This window comes from Lissotriton vulgaris, chromosome 9 (assembly GCF_964263255.1).
Source record: "Lissotriton vulgaris chromosome 9, aLisVul1.2, whole genome shotgun sequence".
Taxonomy (NCBI): Eukaryota; Metazoa; Chordata; class Amphibia; order Caudata; family Salamandridae; genus Lissotriton; species Lissotriton vulgaris.
The window spans coordinates 411,289,040-411,307,514 of record NC_141697.1 but is presented as its reverse complement, the minus strand read 5'-3'; the positions used below and the strand labels follow the sequence as shown (position 1 = coordinate 411,307,514).

Below are 18,475 nucleotides of genomic sequence, written 5' to 3'. Positions count from 1 at the left end.
AGAACCACTAACGCACAAGTTACTACTTGTGTAACGATATATCTGTAAGAGACATTAGTTAGTGATAGATTCCTTACCTTAGAATATCCCCAGGCGTCAGACTGGATCCGGAAACTTTTGCGTAACAGTACCCTTGCGCGTCGGTAGGCGTCGTCTGCGGCTCCGCGTCAGTGCCGTGATGACGTCGTCGGAGTACTTAGACGCTACCTCCGCGCACTGACGTCAGTTCTTAGACACAGCTTTTCCGCGCCAGAAAAACAGAGCCATGTTAAAAACCAACACTGGTGCCATTGAAACTAGGGCCCTGAAAGGGGATGACCTTAACCCTACATATCGGTTCGCAGAACGGGGAGGATGGGTGGGGCGGTAAGGAATCTAATACTAACTACTGTTTCTTACAGATATATCGTTACCGAAGGTAAGTAACTTGTGCATCTGAAAGAAACAGATTAGTATTAGATTCCTTACCTTAGAATAGATACCTTAGCAATACCAACCCCGGTGGTGGGTCTGAGAACCAATAATCACACCAGAAAGTCCTGGAGGACGGAACTGCCAAAGAAGCCATCCCTCCGGACTTGGCTGTCCAGGCAGTAGTGTCTTGCAAACGTGTGCAGCGATGCCCACGTAGATGCCTGACAGATGTCCTGCAAGGGGACTCCCCGGACCAGGGCAGTGAAGTCCCCTTGCAGGAGACTCCACTTGAGGGTGGTGGCGGAATAGTCGATCATTTCGAGATACTTGAACACGATTCATTTACCTCTATAGAAATATCCCCTGATGAAGGCTAAATCTTAGCCGAAATGCATTGGGAATGAAAAGATTGAACACACATTTCTCCAATGAAGACTAATGCATTATGGGATACAAAGTTTGGAATGTCTAAAAATAAGCAATATGAAGTTTTGAATAATAAAAAAGGAATATTCAATTGTTTGGTGTGCATCTAACACATCGATATGAATAAATAAACAGACACAATCAAGCAACTAAAGCGCAACAAGTATTCATTGAACATAGCAGGTTATCCAGCACTTATCAAGCCAGTGCCCAGGGAGACCGACCAGGGATTCTCGAGTCTGCAACTTAAAATTGGACATTGTTACACTCCCGCGTGGGGAGTGATTCCCGGGAGCACGGCACACTATCTAAGATAGTAAGGAGACAACATAGCAGTCCACGACCACTACCCATAGTTCTCTCCCATTCTCAGTATATAGCTAGATTGCAAAGTTATGAGAAATGAGAAGGCAGAAACATACAGTTTAACCTTAGGAAAACTGTTTAATATATCACAGCATAAGTAGGAGATCTCAAAAGCATAATTCATTCATAGCGAATGTGGATTAGCCAATGTAGGTGCCCTTCATAGACGCCAGACAGACACACCTGGAGAAAGTCAGTGAACGTGTCTAAGCTCTGTAAACGTTTACATCCAATTCAAAGCACAGCATTGAGTAAATTAATATTAATGGATGGGCATAGTTGCAGATTGGCTGGTTTTAATGTCCTCCCAAAGTAACACAATGTCAGTTTCCAGAATGCTGGGTATCTTGTTCCATAAGATAAAAGCAGAGCACACCAGCCTGCAGGTTTTAAGAGTGTGCACAAGTCTGGCCAAATTGAGATTTAAATCCCAGCCAACCACAAGGTGCCTACCAAGAAGAATCCTGTACAATAGGAGAGTCAGAAGACACTTGATAACCGTCATGGCTGTGGAGCGTTAACAGAGCCTATTCTATAGTCACCAATTGACACAAAGTATGACTAGCAGATTGTCTACCTGGACAACTAATTCAGGAAGGTGTGTCGTGTGTATTAGGAGCCACAACAGACCAGGAAGAAAATATGATGCTACTTGGTATGTGGGCAGGCGCACACCCCACCTAGATATGGATTAATGCTATGTATAGGACTGAAGTTGCCATAAGAGATATAGCTTGGGTGTAAGGAAGATCACAGGCAAGTGCTTTTAGAGAAAGGTAATATAATATGGACTGTTGCAGCAGAGAGAGTCAAATACAAAAGATAACACCAAACTGAAATTTAACAGGATATGGAACAGACAGTTTAAATTGCACAGAATAACCTGGAACTAGCTACACGAAGGTCTAAGATGAGGGGGAAGATTGTGTATGATGACTGTATAACAATCATGGTAGCAGTGACCACCAAAATGTAGTAATCAATGGCGTGTTTTGTCTTTCTTTTCCTTTGTTGTTAATACATTTTTTTTTTAAAGTATGTTCATTCGGAGACATGTCGTGGAAAAAGACACATTGCCCACCAAGCATGGAAGCCAATTGATGTTCTTTGGCTGGGCTCAATAGCAGAATCTCACCTACACTGTCCCTATAGTCAGCCACCAGAACATTCACGGAATCTGAAATGAAGTTCCTGAGAGCAATTTCCTAACTTACAGGTAACAGGTGGAAAGAAGGAGTGGAGGATTTATTTGCACGCAATGGACAGCAGGTCCCTCCTATGGTAGAGACAGATACATTCTTCCTGAAAAACACAGTGTGAACCGGACATGGTGAAGTCACCAGAATAAAAGTTACTTACCTTTGGTAACGCTTTTTCTGGAGCATACAGTATCTGCCTGTGGATTCCTAACCTTTTGAATGACCCCATGTGCAGCATGTCACAAACTTTTCTCCATAGCCCTCCCACGTCGACGAGGACGTCACAATGGAACGACTCCGCACGCGACTGAGTGACGTCATCGTAGCCATACGAAGACCTCGTCGATGTGCCGACGTCCGTTCCACACTTTTTTTTCCATGCCTTGAAGGCGAACAGGTGAACCAACAACATTTTCACAAGTATACACAGGATACAAAACCAATTAAAGCTGGAAATGCTAAAATATAGACATTTCCTAGAGACAAGCATCACATTATTCCAATTATTCCAACAATAAAATACATACATTTGATGCCATCATTTTTGGGTATAAACAGGCAGGCAACACGGAGGCGGGTGGGCCAGAGAGGAATCCACAGGCAGATACTGTATCCACCAGAAAAAGCGTTACCGAAGGTAAGTAACTTGTTCTTCTGATGGATACAGCTGCCTGTGGATTCCTCACCTTTTGAATTGAATCCCCAAGCAGCCCTGCTCCTGGCGGAGGATACCTGCCTACACCAATAAACGGCAGCTGCACAGAAAGTGCATAATGGCCGTCCCTCCTCACCTCCGAGTCTAAGCAACAGTGCTTCGCAAAAGTGTGGAGGCAGGCCCAAGTTGCCGCCTTGCAGATGTCTACAACAGGGATACTTCTAGAGTCCAGGCGCTAAAGTCTCTCCTCCTCCTTAGAAGGGTAAGGGGGAGGATAGAAAGTGGATAAAGTGATTGTAGGAGAGTAGGGTCTGCTTTCCTATGGTCACCCCACTTTTTGCTTCACTGATTTTCGACTTAATGTGGCTGTGGGCCTGCTAATCAGACCCACAGCCCAGCTGCTCTCTCTCTAAATTCACTACTATGTACTTTAGGTGCATTACCAATTGGATACTGGGTCCGCTTATGAGCCCCTGCACAGAGTACTATAGGTACCCAGGGCATAGGTGCAACCAAGGCCTACCAGGGGCTGCAGCATGTATTATGCCACCCCTGGCTGGCCACTCACATTGACAAAACTAGCTGATCACTCAGCTGGGGCAAGGTTGTGTAATCACCCCTTGCTTAGATATAGTATTCCCATATCTAACCTTATATCTAGACACATATATACCTATAAGTCACTCCTATGGCAGCCCTTAACAATCCTGGAGGCAGAGTGCTTGGTTTTATGTGAGATGGTGCTCTAGCATGAGCTGAGCCCGTCTGCAGCTTTCGGAACCATGTCCTTATAGCTGTTCTCGGATATTGTCATACCATATACTCTTGTGCATTATGAACCTCGCGGTTAAATGCTAACTCTGGTTTGGCTTTATCAAAACATGTCGAGTAAGGTGTCATACGTTTTGGAATACTACCCCCTCACCAGTTCTGGCGACGGGGGTAGCATTTCACCCTTCTAGAGGGAGAAGACATGTTGTTCCTACTATTCCCGGTTAAAAAGATAACCATAGCCTCAGCATCACAAAATGGATGCTGCTGCCACAGACACAAGTCTGACCTCCTGCTGCTGGAAGTCCTTCCAGCGAGGGAGGCTTGGACAATAGTTTTCCTGTCTTGGGAGGTGCTAGCACCAGCCCAGACAGGCTCTTGTGTATTAGGGCAGGGAGGGCTGAAAGAAATGAGACACTGCATGGGTCACACAAGGTGTCCCATGCATAGTCCAGTTCAAACCGGTGCTGGGGCACTCCAGCCCCAGCTCTGGCGCGAAACTGGACAAAGGGAAAGGGGTGTAACCACCACCTTCCCTGGTCCCACCCATAGGAGGGACCTATCAGGTAATCCAGCCCCTAGATTTGGTATATAGGTAGGAGCTGAGTCCCAAGACTGTAGATTTATCCTGACAAACTCTGAAACGAAACTCTGGACCTTCGACGTTCGACCTTCGACCTACTCATCAAAGTCATACGCACTGAATAGTCCTGCACGAGGGCAGGACTATTCAGTGCTTATGACTATTGATGAGTATCCCCTGGAAGAGAACAACCGTTCTCTCTCCACACCACTTAGCAAACTTGGCCCACCTACCTGAATAGATAGATTTGGTGGAGTGTCATTTTGCCGATAAAATAACATCAACCACGTCCGGCAGGAGAGACAGAAAGAGCTCAGGTTGCATCGTTCAATGCTTAGGCATCAAGGTGCAGTCTCTGAAGGTGGGGGTGTAGAACCTGCTCCTGTGAGAGGAGGGCTGCCCTGAGAGGGAGACAGAGCTGAGGGTGCGATGAGAGGTAAATGAGGTCTGTGTACCACACCCTCTTTGGTCAATCTGGGGAAATCAATTTGACTTGGGCCCAGTCTTGGCAACTCTTCCTCAGAAGAAATGCGTTACTTACCTGTAACTGCAGTTATCCAGTATCGGTACCTTTCATAGATTCACATGCCTGAATCATTCCCCGTTGTCAGGGTGGGATTCCCCGGTACATAAATAAAGCAATGTCACAGACATATATATATAGTAATGGGCCAGAGGCCTCTCATTAGTAACATATTCATGTCCTTTTGTGAAAAGGATCAAACATTGGCCAAGAGCCAATCAGCCATCACCACCCTCTAGAACCTTCCTGGAAGGAGCCCTAGTCCCTCAGATTTTTGTAAGCACAGTGCTAAGTAGTATACTACTGAGAGAAACTAAGGCGAGTCCTTCCAGGGGAGGTGGGTGGGTTGCATGTTAATCTATGAAAGATACCAATACTGGATAACTGCAGTTACAGGTAAGTAACGCATTTCTTATCCAGTATTAGGGGTATCTTTCATAGATTCACATGCCTGAATCAGAGTAGCGAGCAATAACAAGCACATTTCTAATGGTACAACATGAAATCTCACTAGATAATAACATATCAATTGTGAAATGCAAAAGGTGCCAAAATGCAATAGGAAAGAAATGTGCAAGTAGACAGTAGGAAGGTGGGATGAAAGAGAAGCTCACCTCTAGTGAAATAGATGACTGAGCACAGCTTGTCCAACTGCTGCATCTTTCATAAGATCAGAATCCAGGCAGTAGTGCCTGGTGAACGTATGCGGCGTCTTCCATATCGCCGCTCTGCAGATGTCAATGATGGGCACTCCTGCAAAGAGCGCCATGGAGGTTGAGACTGCTCTAGTGGAATGAGCACGAGCCTTGGAATGTAGAGGATGTCCTGCTTGCTGAGGACAGAAAGCAATAGCTGCAGAGATCCAACGTGAAATGCTCTGCTTAGTCAATGGAAGACCTTTCCTAGGTCTGCTAAAGGAAACGAAGAGTTGGTTAGAGTTCCGAAATGTCTCTGCTCTGTGGATGTAGAACTTAAGACAGCGTTTGAGATCAAGAGAGTGGAGACGCCTCTCTACTGCGGAAAGTGGATTCGGGAAGAAAGACCGCAGGACTATAGGCTCATTAAGGTGAAAGTCAGATGGGACCTTTGGAATGAATTTAGGATTAGTCCTTAGAATCACTCTGTCCTGTCTGAATTGGAGGAAAGAGTCTTGAATTGAGAAGGCTTGGAGTTCGCTTACTCGTCTCGCTGAGGTAAGCACCAGCAGAAGAGCAGTTTTCCAGGAAAGATATTTGATATCAGCTTTGTGTATAGGCTCAAAGGGATGTTTCATTAATTGAGTAAGCACAATGTTTAGCTGCCAGATAGGCGGTAAAGACCTCACCTGAGGGAATGTCCTGAACAAACCCTTAAGAAATTGAGTCTACTGGACCAGAGGGAAGCACCAGTTGAGGAACGTCTGAAACGAGATATGGCAGCCAGGTGAACTTTTATTGAAGCATGACCAAGACCCGAGTTTGCCAAATGAAGAAGGTAAGGCAAAATCTGTGCAGGTGACGAAGAAAAAGGATGTATTTTCTTTGATTTGCACCACATGCAGAACCTTTTCCATTTCAGGAAATACGTTTTGTTGGTACTGTCAGCCCGAGTCCAGGCTAGAACAGCTCCGCAATCTTGCGGGATGTCTAAGTTCTGGAATTCTCTGAACTCAGGAGTCAAGCCGATAATTTGAGAGATGCTGGATCCGGATGTTGGACTTGTCCGTGGTTCATTGTGAGGAGATTGGGGCACGGTTTCAATGGGATCGGCGGTTCCAGCTATAGGAGATGAAGCTCTGTAAACCAGTGCTGGCGCGGCCAAGCTGTAGCTATCAAGATCAGGGTACAATGTTCCGCCTTCAGCTTCCGGAGGACCCTGGGAATCAGGGGAAATGGAGGAAGTGCGTACGCAAAGACGTTGAACCATGCGATCGAAAATGCATTCCCTAGAGACCCCTTCTGGGGACGCCAGCTTGCGTAATGTTGGCATTTGGCGTTCTGTTTGGTTGCTAACAGATCCAGGTGAGGCCTGCCCCATCGGGAGAAGATGTGACTGAGAGGTTGGTGGTCCAGCTCCCACTCGTGGCACACAAAGCGCTGTCTGCTCAGTGAGTCTGCAAGGACATTGTTCGTTCCAGGGACGTATTCTGCCTGAAGGGATATGTTGTGAAGGAGTAGCCAGTTCCAGATTTTCTGAGATTCGTGAGACAATGTCAGAGAACAAGTCCCCCCTTGTTTGTTTATATAGTGCATTGTGGTGGTGTTGTCTGTTCTCACAAGCACTGGGGAATTTTTGATCCGAGGCAGGAACGCTCGAAGCGCCAGGTAAATTGCTCTTAACTCGAGAAGGTTTATGTGCAGTTGTCGTTCGGCGGGGGACCACTGTCCTTTGATTCGGAGTTCTTGAAGGAACGCACCCCAACCTTCCAGGGACGCATCGGTTATAACAGGCGGCGAAACTGGAAGCAGGAAAGGCATACCCCGCATAAGGTTCTGTGGGTGAATCCACCACTGTAGAGCTTTCACCATGGGAGAAGGCACTCTGATTACATCGTCGAATGATCCTGTACACTGGATCCATTGAGTGGATAGCGCTCCTTGAAGAGGGCGCATATGAAGACGGCAGTGTGGAACTAACAGGATGCAAGAGGACATCATCCCTAGCAGGGACTTGTAAAGGCGCACTGTGATGGTTCTTTTGGTTTGTACACATGCCGCCAAGGATGCCAGCTTGGATTGACGCTCCTGCGAAGGGAATGCTTTCTTTTGAGCCGTATCTAGGACAGCGCCTAGGAAAGTGAGACGCTGGGAAGGCTGAAGGACAGATTTCTCTCGATTGAGAGTAAGGCCCAAGTCATTGAAAAGTTTAAGACAGGCATTGGAGGACTTGGTCACGCCTGCAAAAGAAGGTGCCTTGACGAGCCATTTGTGGTGCCGACTTCAGGCCGAAAGACAACACCCGAAACTGGTTGTGTTTGCCAGCCACAGCGAACCTGAGGTATTGCTTGTGATTCCTGTGGATAGGCACGTGAAAATAAGCGTCTTGAAGGTCTAGAGACATCATGAAGTCGTTCACATTGAGGAGTTGTAGCACCTCTTGAATTGATACCATACAGAATGACTGTTTTTTTAGATACTTGTTTAGGTCCCTCAAGTCCAATATAGGTCTCCATTTTTTCTCTTTCTTCCGAATTAAGAAGAATCGGGAGTAGAAACCCTTGCCTCTCTGACCGCGAGGGACTCTTTCTATAGCGCCTTTCTGGAGCATTAGTGAGAGTTCCAATTGCAGGAGATGTAAATTCTTGTGGAGCATTGGGCGAGGAGGGGTTTGAGGCGGAGTGTCTATGAATTCCAGAGTGTCGCCGAAGCAAACTAGTTGGAGGACCCATCGATCCATAGTAATCTTTGAGGACCCATCGATCCATAGTAATCTTTCTCCAATTTTGTAGGAAAGATGAAATTCTTCCTCCAACTTTGCATGGTGGAGAAGAAGTGGAGACCTGTGGCAGAGAGGAGTCAGTCTTCTGGCTGTGTCCTCCTTTCCTCCTCTACCATGAAACGAAGACTTTGTGTAAGACGACTGTTGTTGCTGTCTTTGCTGATATTGACGTTTGTACTGCTGATTTGAGCTGTACGAGGACCGGTAACTTTGAAAATCACTGTAGGAGAGTAGGGTCTGCAATCCTATGATCACCCCAGATTTTTGCTTTTTGCTTCACTGGTTTACGACTTTTCCTGGCTGTGGGCCTGCTAATCAGACCCACAGCCTAGCTGTTCTCTTTGTAAATTGACACGTGTACCTTAGGTGCATTTACCAATTGGTACTGGGACACCTTATCAGTCCCTGTACCCAGGGCATAGGTGTACCCAGGGCCTACCAGGGGCTGAAACATGTATTATGCCACCCCTGGCTGGCCATCTAAATCTGACACAACTGGCTGCACGACAGCTGGGGCAAGGTGGTGTAAACACCCTTTGCTTTAGATATAGTATTCCTATATCTAATCCTAAAATGGACACATGTATTCCTGTCAGTCACTCCTATGGCAGGCCTTATCAATCCTGAAGGCAGAGTGCTTGGAATTATGTGAGATGGCGCTCTGGCATGAGCTGAGCCCGTTTGCAGCTTGCGGAACCAAGTCCTAATAGCTGTTCCATGATAACGCGTACCATATACTCTTAAGTGCCTTATAATCCTCGCGGTTATTTGCCAACATTGGTATCGCTTTATCAAAACATGTCGAGTAAGGTGTCATACGAATTGGAATACTAACCCCTCGCCAATTCTGGCGACGGGGTTAGCATTCCACCCTTCTAGAGGGACACGACATGTATGTAACTGTGAACCCCGGTTAAAGTTAACTCGAGCCTCAGCATCACAAAATGGATGTTGCCACCACAGACACAAGTCTGACCTCCTGCTGCTGGGAGTCCTTCCAGCGAGGAGAGCTTGGACAAAGGGTTTCCTGTCAGGGGCGGTGGTAGCACCATCCCAGACAGGGTTTTGTGTATCCCAGGTAGGCAGGACTGAATAGGAAGGTAACTGCAAGTGGCACCCCGGTGCTCACTGTGCATCTGCCGGCTTGAACCAGTTCCAGGGGCACACCAGCCCCTGTGCTGGGGAAAGTCCGGACAGGGGAGAGGGGTGTAACCCCCCCCCTTCCTGGTCCCACCCATTGGCAGGACCTAGTCGCGTGCCAGCCCCTTTCTTTAGTATAAAGGTAGGAGCGGGCCCCCTTCCCAAATTAGATAATTCTGAATCTTGATGACTTTCCACGAAAGAACTCTTGAACCTTTCTGAAGACTCTCCCTTGTGGCTAAGGAGTAGCCACCCTGCACCAGCGGGCACCATCTAAGCGCATGCGGTTTGCTGCAAGTCCATCCTCCGGATCAAGACTGCCCAGCTCGACGAGACCCGGATTCCCTGCCATCTCTGACCTCTACCTGCATCATCAGCCCAGCTGAGATTCGTGGGTGTGACGAGACCCGGGGGACCGGCCATCTTCAAGACCTGCACGACGCTTATCCAGCACAACCGCAGAGGGATCTTCGAGTGAGTGCTTTGGGGTTTGAGAAGCCCTAACCCTGAGCAGCTCCAGCACCGAATTCCAGCCCCCCAGCATCCACGAGATCTGCGTGGGGCCCTTCTGCTCTTTGCTGCTCACCGCGTTGTCCGGCCACTTGCCTGCTGGCTTGTAGCCCTCCTGACGACGAACCACGACACTTCCATCGCTGGTCTGGTTGCTCCAGACTGGCCCTTGCTCCCCTCCAACAGAGGAGCACCCCGGACCCTCCTGGTCCACTCCAGACGCCATTTTGAGTCCACCGCGTGGGCTTGCATTTGCCAAGAGTTGTTGCCCCAATCCTGGTTCCAGCATCGCCGACAGCAGATACCTTCGTGGGACAGCTCGCACCTCCATCCTGGTCGCCGACAACGCCTCCTGGTCCGAGAGACTGCAGAGCCCAGCGTCGCCCACTCACCTGGTCGAGGTGACTTCATCCGGTGCCATCCTGGTGCCCACCTAATCACTGGCTAGTGATTAAGAACTGAGTCCCCTCTGCTTTCAGGTCGTCTCCATCTTCGATCCAGGCTTGGATCACTCCGGACATCATCACTTGTCGCCTGCCAGCAACTTCTTCTTTCAGGCTCCATAGACTGTAACGAGGATTCCCGACGTCTTTTAAACCCTATGCAGCCGCAGCCCCTGGGCTAGGTAACCTGAGCATTTCGGTGCTCCAACATAGGTTCACTATCTAAGTGTCCAGATCCTTTTTCGTTTTCAGCCTAATTAGTCGGATTCGTCTGATAACTAACTTTACGAAATCTAGCATCCATAGACTTTGTCCCGCATCCCGCGTGAGAGTGCACACTCTGCACCCGATCTCCCTAGGCCTCCTGCTCCTAACCTTAGGGTTCTGTAGTGTAGTCCTAGCGATCCTGAAGCCTCTGGATCTTGTTACTTACCTGCTAGTATTTCGCATTCCACTTTTGTAGTATATGGTTTTTCGTGCCCCTCAGGCATTTGTGTAAATTGTGCAACTTGAAGTATTTTCTTAAGAGTTTTGTTATGTGCTTAGCTCCCTGACTCATAAAGAGTTCAGGGTAGACTTGTTATAAATAAATATCCTTTTATTTTCATAACAACTTGTGTGGTGTCCTTTCACTTGGTGTTCAAGGGGTATATGTGATGGTATAACAGCTGGCTTAACACGCCCTCTAGAGTTTAGCCTAAAGACTGCTCTTGTCCATGCTACTAGGATAGCTGGTCTATAAGGTTGACTTACAACCAATCATCAATAAGGGTCGTTTGGAATGATACATAGTGATCACTAGAATAGTGAGCACTGCTTATCAGGCCAACTTCTCACAATCACCTCTTGAAGATAGGCCTCTCCCTCTTGAGCCCCGAAAGGGAGGATTTTTTAACTGGAGGGTACCCAGTGCCTTCGCTGTATTGGTATTTATTTATATTTATTTTATAGCACTTGTAAGGCGCACAGCTACCCACAAAGGGTTTCCCGGCGCCGGATCAGCAAAACACAAAACACATCTGGAGAGAGAACAGTCCAAGCACTTATTTGTCGAACAACCAGGTTTTTACGCTTTTTCTAAATTTCATATAGCTTTCCTCCTTGCGTATATGAATGGGCAATGTGTTCCACAAAGTTGGGCCCAGATAGGAAAAAGATCTCCCGCCCATTCTGGCCCGTTTAAACCTCGGAACCGCAAAGTTCGCAGCTGTGCACGAACGAAGGCTGCGATTGGGGAGGTAGGGCTTAGCAAGGTCCTGTAGGTATTTGGGGGCAGTGCCAGCTTTGATTTTAAATAGATAGTTCAGGGTTTTAAAACGAATCCGGTTTTCAACCCTGAGCCAATGCAGGTCCCTAAGATGTTTAGTGATCCTAGCGGATCTCGGGATTCTGCAAAGCAGTCTGGCAGCAGCGTTTTGCACCAGTTGCAGACGTTTTATTACTGCTTTGTTTGAGCCCAGGTACAAGATGTTACCGTAATCAAGCCGAGATGTCACTAAGGCATTGACTACGGTCTTCTGGGTAGATGATGGTAACATCCAGACAATTTTGCGTAGCCATTTAAGAATGGTAAAACATATGCCTGCCACTTTATTGGCTTGCTGAGTCATAGATAAACTGTCGTCTATGATGACCCCAAGGTTTCGAGGCTGGAGGTGGAAGTTTACCTAATGATGATGGCCAGTGGGGATCACTCCAGAGGTCTTTACTGTTCCCTAAAAGGAGGACCTCTGTTTTCTCCCCATTTCATTTAAGTTGGTTAGCTGACATCCAACTAAATATTTCCTGAAGGCCTATTTTTAAAGCCGATGGAGCAGATGATTCAGATTTGGAAAGTGAAAACAGAATTTGCGAATCATCTGCATAGGTCATCAAAATGAGACCAAAATTTTCTGCCAGATTGGCCAATGGTCGCAGGTACAAATTAAAAAACAAAGGGCTCAGGATCGATCCCTGTGGCACACCATGAGGAGAATAGAATACCTCAGAGCATGCCTCCGAAGAGGAGATCTGGAAAGTGCGGAGGGATAAGTATGATCTAATCCACTCCAGTGCTTTGCCTTCGACACCATTCTCCCCCAGCCTGTCAAGCAGTATGGAGTGAGAAATGGTGTCGAAGGCCGCACTTAGATCCAACAAGACCAATGCAACTGTTTGACCATCGTCCATAAGCTCCCTGATCTTTTCTGTGACCCCGAGCAGGGCCGTCTCGGTGGAATAACCGCTCCTAAACCTAAACCCAGATTGAGACGAATGAAGAAGCTCGTTTTTTTCCACATAAGCTGAGAGTGCCTTATGAATATGCCTTTCTAAAATTTTAGAAAAGGCAGGCAGTAATGAAATTGGACGATAGTTGGCCAATATCATAGGGTCTGCGGCCGGCTTTTTAAGTAAAGGAGTGACCATAGCATGTTTCCATAGAGTAGGAACTGTAGCCTGCTCTATGGAGGCATTCAGTATCTCTGCTATGGAAATCATGGCGGAGTCCTCTAAATTACTTATAATACTGATAGGAATAGGGTCACGTGGGGAACCAGATTTGATCGATTTTAATGATTCCTTCAGTGTATCCAGATTAATAGGAGGCCAGGCTTCAAGATGACAATTTCCTCTGGGGACTTTGGGGATGTTATCTTGCTTGTATGTAATCGTGCTGCCCTTTTTAATATTAGAGACAATATTCTCAATCTTTCCGGTGAAAAAAGAAGCCAAGTCCTGGCATTGCTGGGTATTGAGAGGGGTAGGTTCCGCTCTTGAATTCTCACCAGCCAACTCTTTAACAGTATTGAAAAGAGTCTGAGATTTATTTACAGCCATGTTAATAGTACTGGTAACATAACATGCTTTAGCTTTTATGCATGCTGAATGATAGCTATTTCTGGCCTTTCGGTAGACTTCTTTTTGATGAAGTTCATAGTTTTTACGCCACTGCCTCTCCAGAGTCTTACATGTGGATTTTTCTTTTTTTAGAGCTTCTGTGAACCAAGGGGCGGGAGGGCGGTGTGCTTTCCCTTTGCAACGGGATAAGGGCAGGCAGGTATCCACTGCACCAGTTAACCATATTTGTGTAGACTCTGCTATGCTTTCCATATCTCCATCTAGACATGGGTGATCCTTCTTCAAAGCATTATTGAGGTCCTCCAAGTTTAGAGATTTCCAATTTCTCCTAAGAGATTCTGAAGGAGTCGTAAGAGGACATTTAGTGGGCTTGAGTGAGATAGCGAAACGTAATAAAAAATGGTCTGACCAGAGAACAGGAATAGTGTTGAGCCATGAAAGTTCTTTCATATTTGATATAATAGGGTCCAACAAATGTCCAGCTTTGTGAGTTGGTCCCCTATTACGTAAAGTCATGTCTAAAACCATGAAGTCGTCTATTAAATTTTTGCAGGTCTTGTTGTTTACATCTTCTAAATGAAGATTCAAATCTCCAAGTACAGTGAAATTTTGAGCATTCAGATGTTGGGGTAGGATAAAATTTACCAGGTTATCTGACCAAGAGGGATTATTTACTGGCGGTCGATAGATCAGTAAACCAGAGAAGGTAAAATTAGGACTTAGGGCGATTTTGAATGATGCCGCCTCACAGTTAGGAATATCTGCAGGTTCAAAATTGCACACAAAATCTCTATTGTGAATAATCGCAATACCCCCTCCTGTTTGGCCTACCCGATCCCTTCTTACAATAGCATAGCTCGGGGGGGAGGGCAGTTGCAACGTCTGGGCCTGATCCTTCATGAAGCCAGGTCTCAGTTAAAAATATGGCGATGGGCTTTTTTTCAATCAAAAGATGGAAAATATCTAATTTGTGTTGTGGAAGTGAGCGACAGTTTACCAAGTAGAAGCTGAGATTGTTAGTACTCTCTCCCTGTTGGTAAGGTTTGAAAACAGTGCCCTGGGGGGTGTCAGAATAGGGCTGATAGTTAGTCAGAGAAAGGGTGCATTCAGGGCATTTTTGGACGCTAGCAAATAGCGGGTTCAAGGTTATGCAGTTAGCATGGCTATTGGGGCGTAACGCCCTAAGTTGGGCACCTGTTAACATACCTGATAAAGAAGGGACAGGGATTTGTGCCCTTTGTCCCGGTCTGGCCCGGACGGGCACAGACGGGCTGACTCTGGCTGGACTCCGGCGAAGACGAGGCGCGTCCGCTAAAACGCGTCCGCTATCGCGGAGAAGGACTGTTTCCTTTTATCCCTGAGACTAGAGCGCTCTCACCGCTCTGTCCCGCCCTAAGATGGCCGCCACTGAATCCCTGTAGCTCGGTGCCTTGCCCTGAATCGGCAGGTATCGAGCGCGTGTATGCTGCAGTAAATGCGAGTAAGAAACAAGTGTGCTGATTGCAAAATTCTAAGTTTAAAATGCACAGGTACAACAAGTTAACACAATGCAATTTTTAAAAATGTTTCAGTTCGATTAAAATCGGCTTTCCAATCTCCTCTAACAAAGTGTCTGAGCAGTAAGGTGACACACTGCCCGAGTGCATATTTTTTAATACCTTGAAGCGCCTCATCAATGTGTGCCCCAAACAGAAGTTGGCCGTCGTAAGGCATGTCGAGCACCTTAGTTTGCACTTCCGGTTTGAAAGTAGTTGCTTTGAGCCAGCCTTGTCGTCTTAGTACCACAGCTCCAGCAAGTTGGTGGAATTCCGTCGAAGCGATATCCATCGCACAATCAATCCTCTCTGAGGCTGAACGTTCGCCTTCTAAGAGAATCTTTTTAGCTTTTTCTTTTGCTTCCTCTGACAATGATCCCAAATATGGGGCGGTATCAGCCCACATTTGACGGTTGTAACGTCCTAACAGTGCCATAGAGTTTGAAGCGCGCACTGTCAACGCGGACATCGAAGAAAACCGCTTTCCAATATTGTCCAGTTTTCGTCCCTCCTTATCCGGTGGCGCAGTTAGAGCAGCAGAAGGATTTTTCGATTTGAACTGTGCTGCTTGAGTAATGACCGAGTCCGGCTTGGGATGGCCCGTAAGGCAAGCTGGAGCCGTGTCTGGAGCCCTATATTTCTTGTCCAGCCTGGGCAGAACTGGGAAGCAAGGAAGAAGGGTTTTGCATGATTTTAACCCCTTGGTTCCAAATGTAGTCGATGATTGGAATGGACCTAACAGCCTTTTTGAATGGTTTCTTAAAATCTAAAGGAAACAGTCTTGTTGTTGAGTGGTTATTGGAATCTTGAAACGCAAACCCGCCGTTTCCAGGATATTATGGAATCCCCCAATGTCCTCCGGGGCGAATCGGCTTGCGTTGGCACTGGAGATGCTGGACATGGAATGACGTAATCATCCCTCTCATCAGGTGAGTCCTGGAGTTCCCCTTCCTCCTGCTGTTGCTCCTCCTCTTCGTCATCTGAGGATGGTGGAGGATGTGAAGGAGCAGGATCCGGCTGAAGCACTAGAGGTGGAGGCCGAGGTCTAGGCGGAGGAGAAACCACTGGAGGTGGTGGAGGTGTAGAGGGAAACCTTTGTTTGTAGTCCGCAATCAAGAACTGCAGATCCGTGACTATTGATGCGGGTAGACACACCATAGATTGAGGAGGAAGAGGAGGCTGGAATTCCTCTTGGTAATCCTCTTGTTGGTCCTGTTCTTGCTCTTCATAATCTGAACTCTTGTGATATTTTACCTTTAGCTCAGATGGGCTAGTAGCTGTCGGGAACATAGAGCCCTCATCCGAGTCTTCGTCGTCCAGAAGATGCGCAGGTGGTAAAGCCTGGACTCTGCTCGGAGAGGTTAAATCCGGTGTCAGAGTGCGCTTAGTAATTTTTAGGTGAACATACGCACTTTTTAAGGTAGGTGCCTGTGTCGTCGTCGAGCCCGTCGACGACTGATCCAGATGGTATCGTCGGCGACGACGGTTGCGGCGTAGACGGTGATTTCTTCGTCGACGGCCTCGTCGATGTTGATCGTCTCGATGACTTTGTCGACGGCGCTTTTGTCGACGGAGCCTTCGTCGACGTCGATAATGATTTCGTCGACGACAATTTCTTTATAGATATAATAGATGAAACAGACCTACCCGTCGACGCAGTCACAGGCAGAGCTGATGATGTCGTGAAGGGTTTCCTGAAGGTAGAAGCAGAGTCCTGAGGAGAAACCTTCACAGTCAAGGCCTTAGAATGAACCTCTGAAGACTTCAGCGTCTTCTTTTGAGGTGGCTCCGAAGATGGTCCTGGGGATGTCACTCTATGCTTTTTAGGAGAGGAATGAGTACTCCTAAAGGAACACTCACTCTCACCAGAAGAGACTGCCTGGTCCTTATCTTTCAGTCTCTGAAGCCATATCAACAGGTGCCCCTCTCTGTCCTTGAGGGTCTTTGCTGAAAAAGTCTGTCAGACTTTACAATCCTTAGAAGAGTGGTCAGGGTAGAGACAATAAAGGCAATCCTTATGCTTGTCATCTACATGAAGCCTCTTCTTGCTGCAAGAGGCACAAGGTCTAAAAAGTCCTTTTTTAGGAGTATCAGCCATGGTAAGCTGACCACCTCACACATATAAAGAAGTTCTGAGAGAAAAGTACTGGAAAATCCAGAGAAATAAGGAAAACTGAGCAGAGCTCAGTGGAGACTCCCTTATCACGACGTGCGGTAGAAAATCGGAGGGACTAGAGCTCCTTCCAGGAAGGTTCTAGAGGGTGGTGATGGCTGATTGGCTCTTGGCCAAAGTTTGGTCATTTTCCCAAAAGGGCATGGATATGTTACTAATTAGAGGCCTCTGGCCCATTACTAGATATATATATGTCTATGTGACATTGCTTTATTTATGTACCGGGGACTCCCACCCCGACGACGGGGAATGATTCAGGCATGTGAATCTATGAAAGATACCCCTAATACTGGATAACCCGAGGAATGAGGAATCAAGGGTATGAGAGTAAACACGCAAAGAAGCTGCGAGACCCAATATAACTGAAACACTTCCCCCAACACTCACCGCATTAGACACTGGACACTGCATAACGGGCAGTGCACATTCTCGTGAGTGGCAAACAGGTCCAACTGAGGAGACCCCTCACATCCTGAAGATGTGGCAGACCACCTCCGGAAAGAGACGCCACTCGTTATCAGTCTAGTACTGCACGCACATTCAGCACTCTGGACAGATGATTCACAATCATGCAAATTTGATGAGCCCAGGACCAGAGTATCTCTGCAGAGACGATACAACACTTCTCCTCTCTGTTTGTTGATATACTACATTGCGGAAGTGTTGTCAGACAGGACCTGAATTGACTGACCGCGAAGGGAGTGAAGACAGGATTTGAGAGGCAAACTTATCACCTGCAAGTTCAGAAGATTGATGTGAAACAATTGTTTCTCTGAAGAACGAAGGTCTTTGACCTCCAGATGAGCTCCCCACCCTAGAGTAGAGGCGTCCGTTATCACCGTGGACACAGAAGGTTGAGACAAGTTGTCTGAAACACTCCACCATAACAGCTTCACTGCAGTGTCTCTGGAGATTCTGAACATCTCCTTGAGATCTTCCTTGTAATAAAACCACTGTCTGTGGAGGCACCACCGGAGGGCCCTCATGTGCCAGCGTGCATGGTTGACCAACTGTGTGCAGGAAATTAACAGATAGAGCAGGCGCAAGACCTTCAGGACTGAAACAACTGCTTCTATTCTGGAAAAGAGGAATCATAGCCTGGAAATCTTGAATCCTTTGCAGAGGCGGGAAGGCACGACTCACAGTAGTGTCCAGTACTGCCCCCATGAACAGGTTGCACTTAGAGGGCACCAGGTGAGATTTGGGTACATTTATCGAAAAACCCAAGTCGAACAACAGACGCGTTGTTACTTGCAAATGATGCAGCACCATCTCTGGCGACTTTGCTTAGAGTAGCCAGTCGTCCACATAGGGAAAAACCTGAATCCCGACCTTCTGAGATGTGCTGCTACCCCCACCATTACCTGTGATAAGACCCGAGGAGCAGAAGTAAGACCGAACGGAAGGACCACAAACGGGTAGTGTTGAGACCCTACTGTAAAACGGAGATACTTACGATGCAACTTCAGGATGGGAGTGTGA

The 18,475-nt window shown here is 47.1% G+C and overlaps 1 protein-coding gene across 3 annotated transcripts in view; it reads right to left on the bottom strand.

Moving 5' to 3' along the window:
- The window catches only part of PPP2R5C (protein phosphatase 2 regulatory subunit B'gamma), a 1,413,048-nt gene that overhangs the window by 79,369 nt on the left and 1,315,204 nt on the right, over nucleotides 1–18,475 (bottom strand). The window lies entirely within an intron of this gene.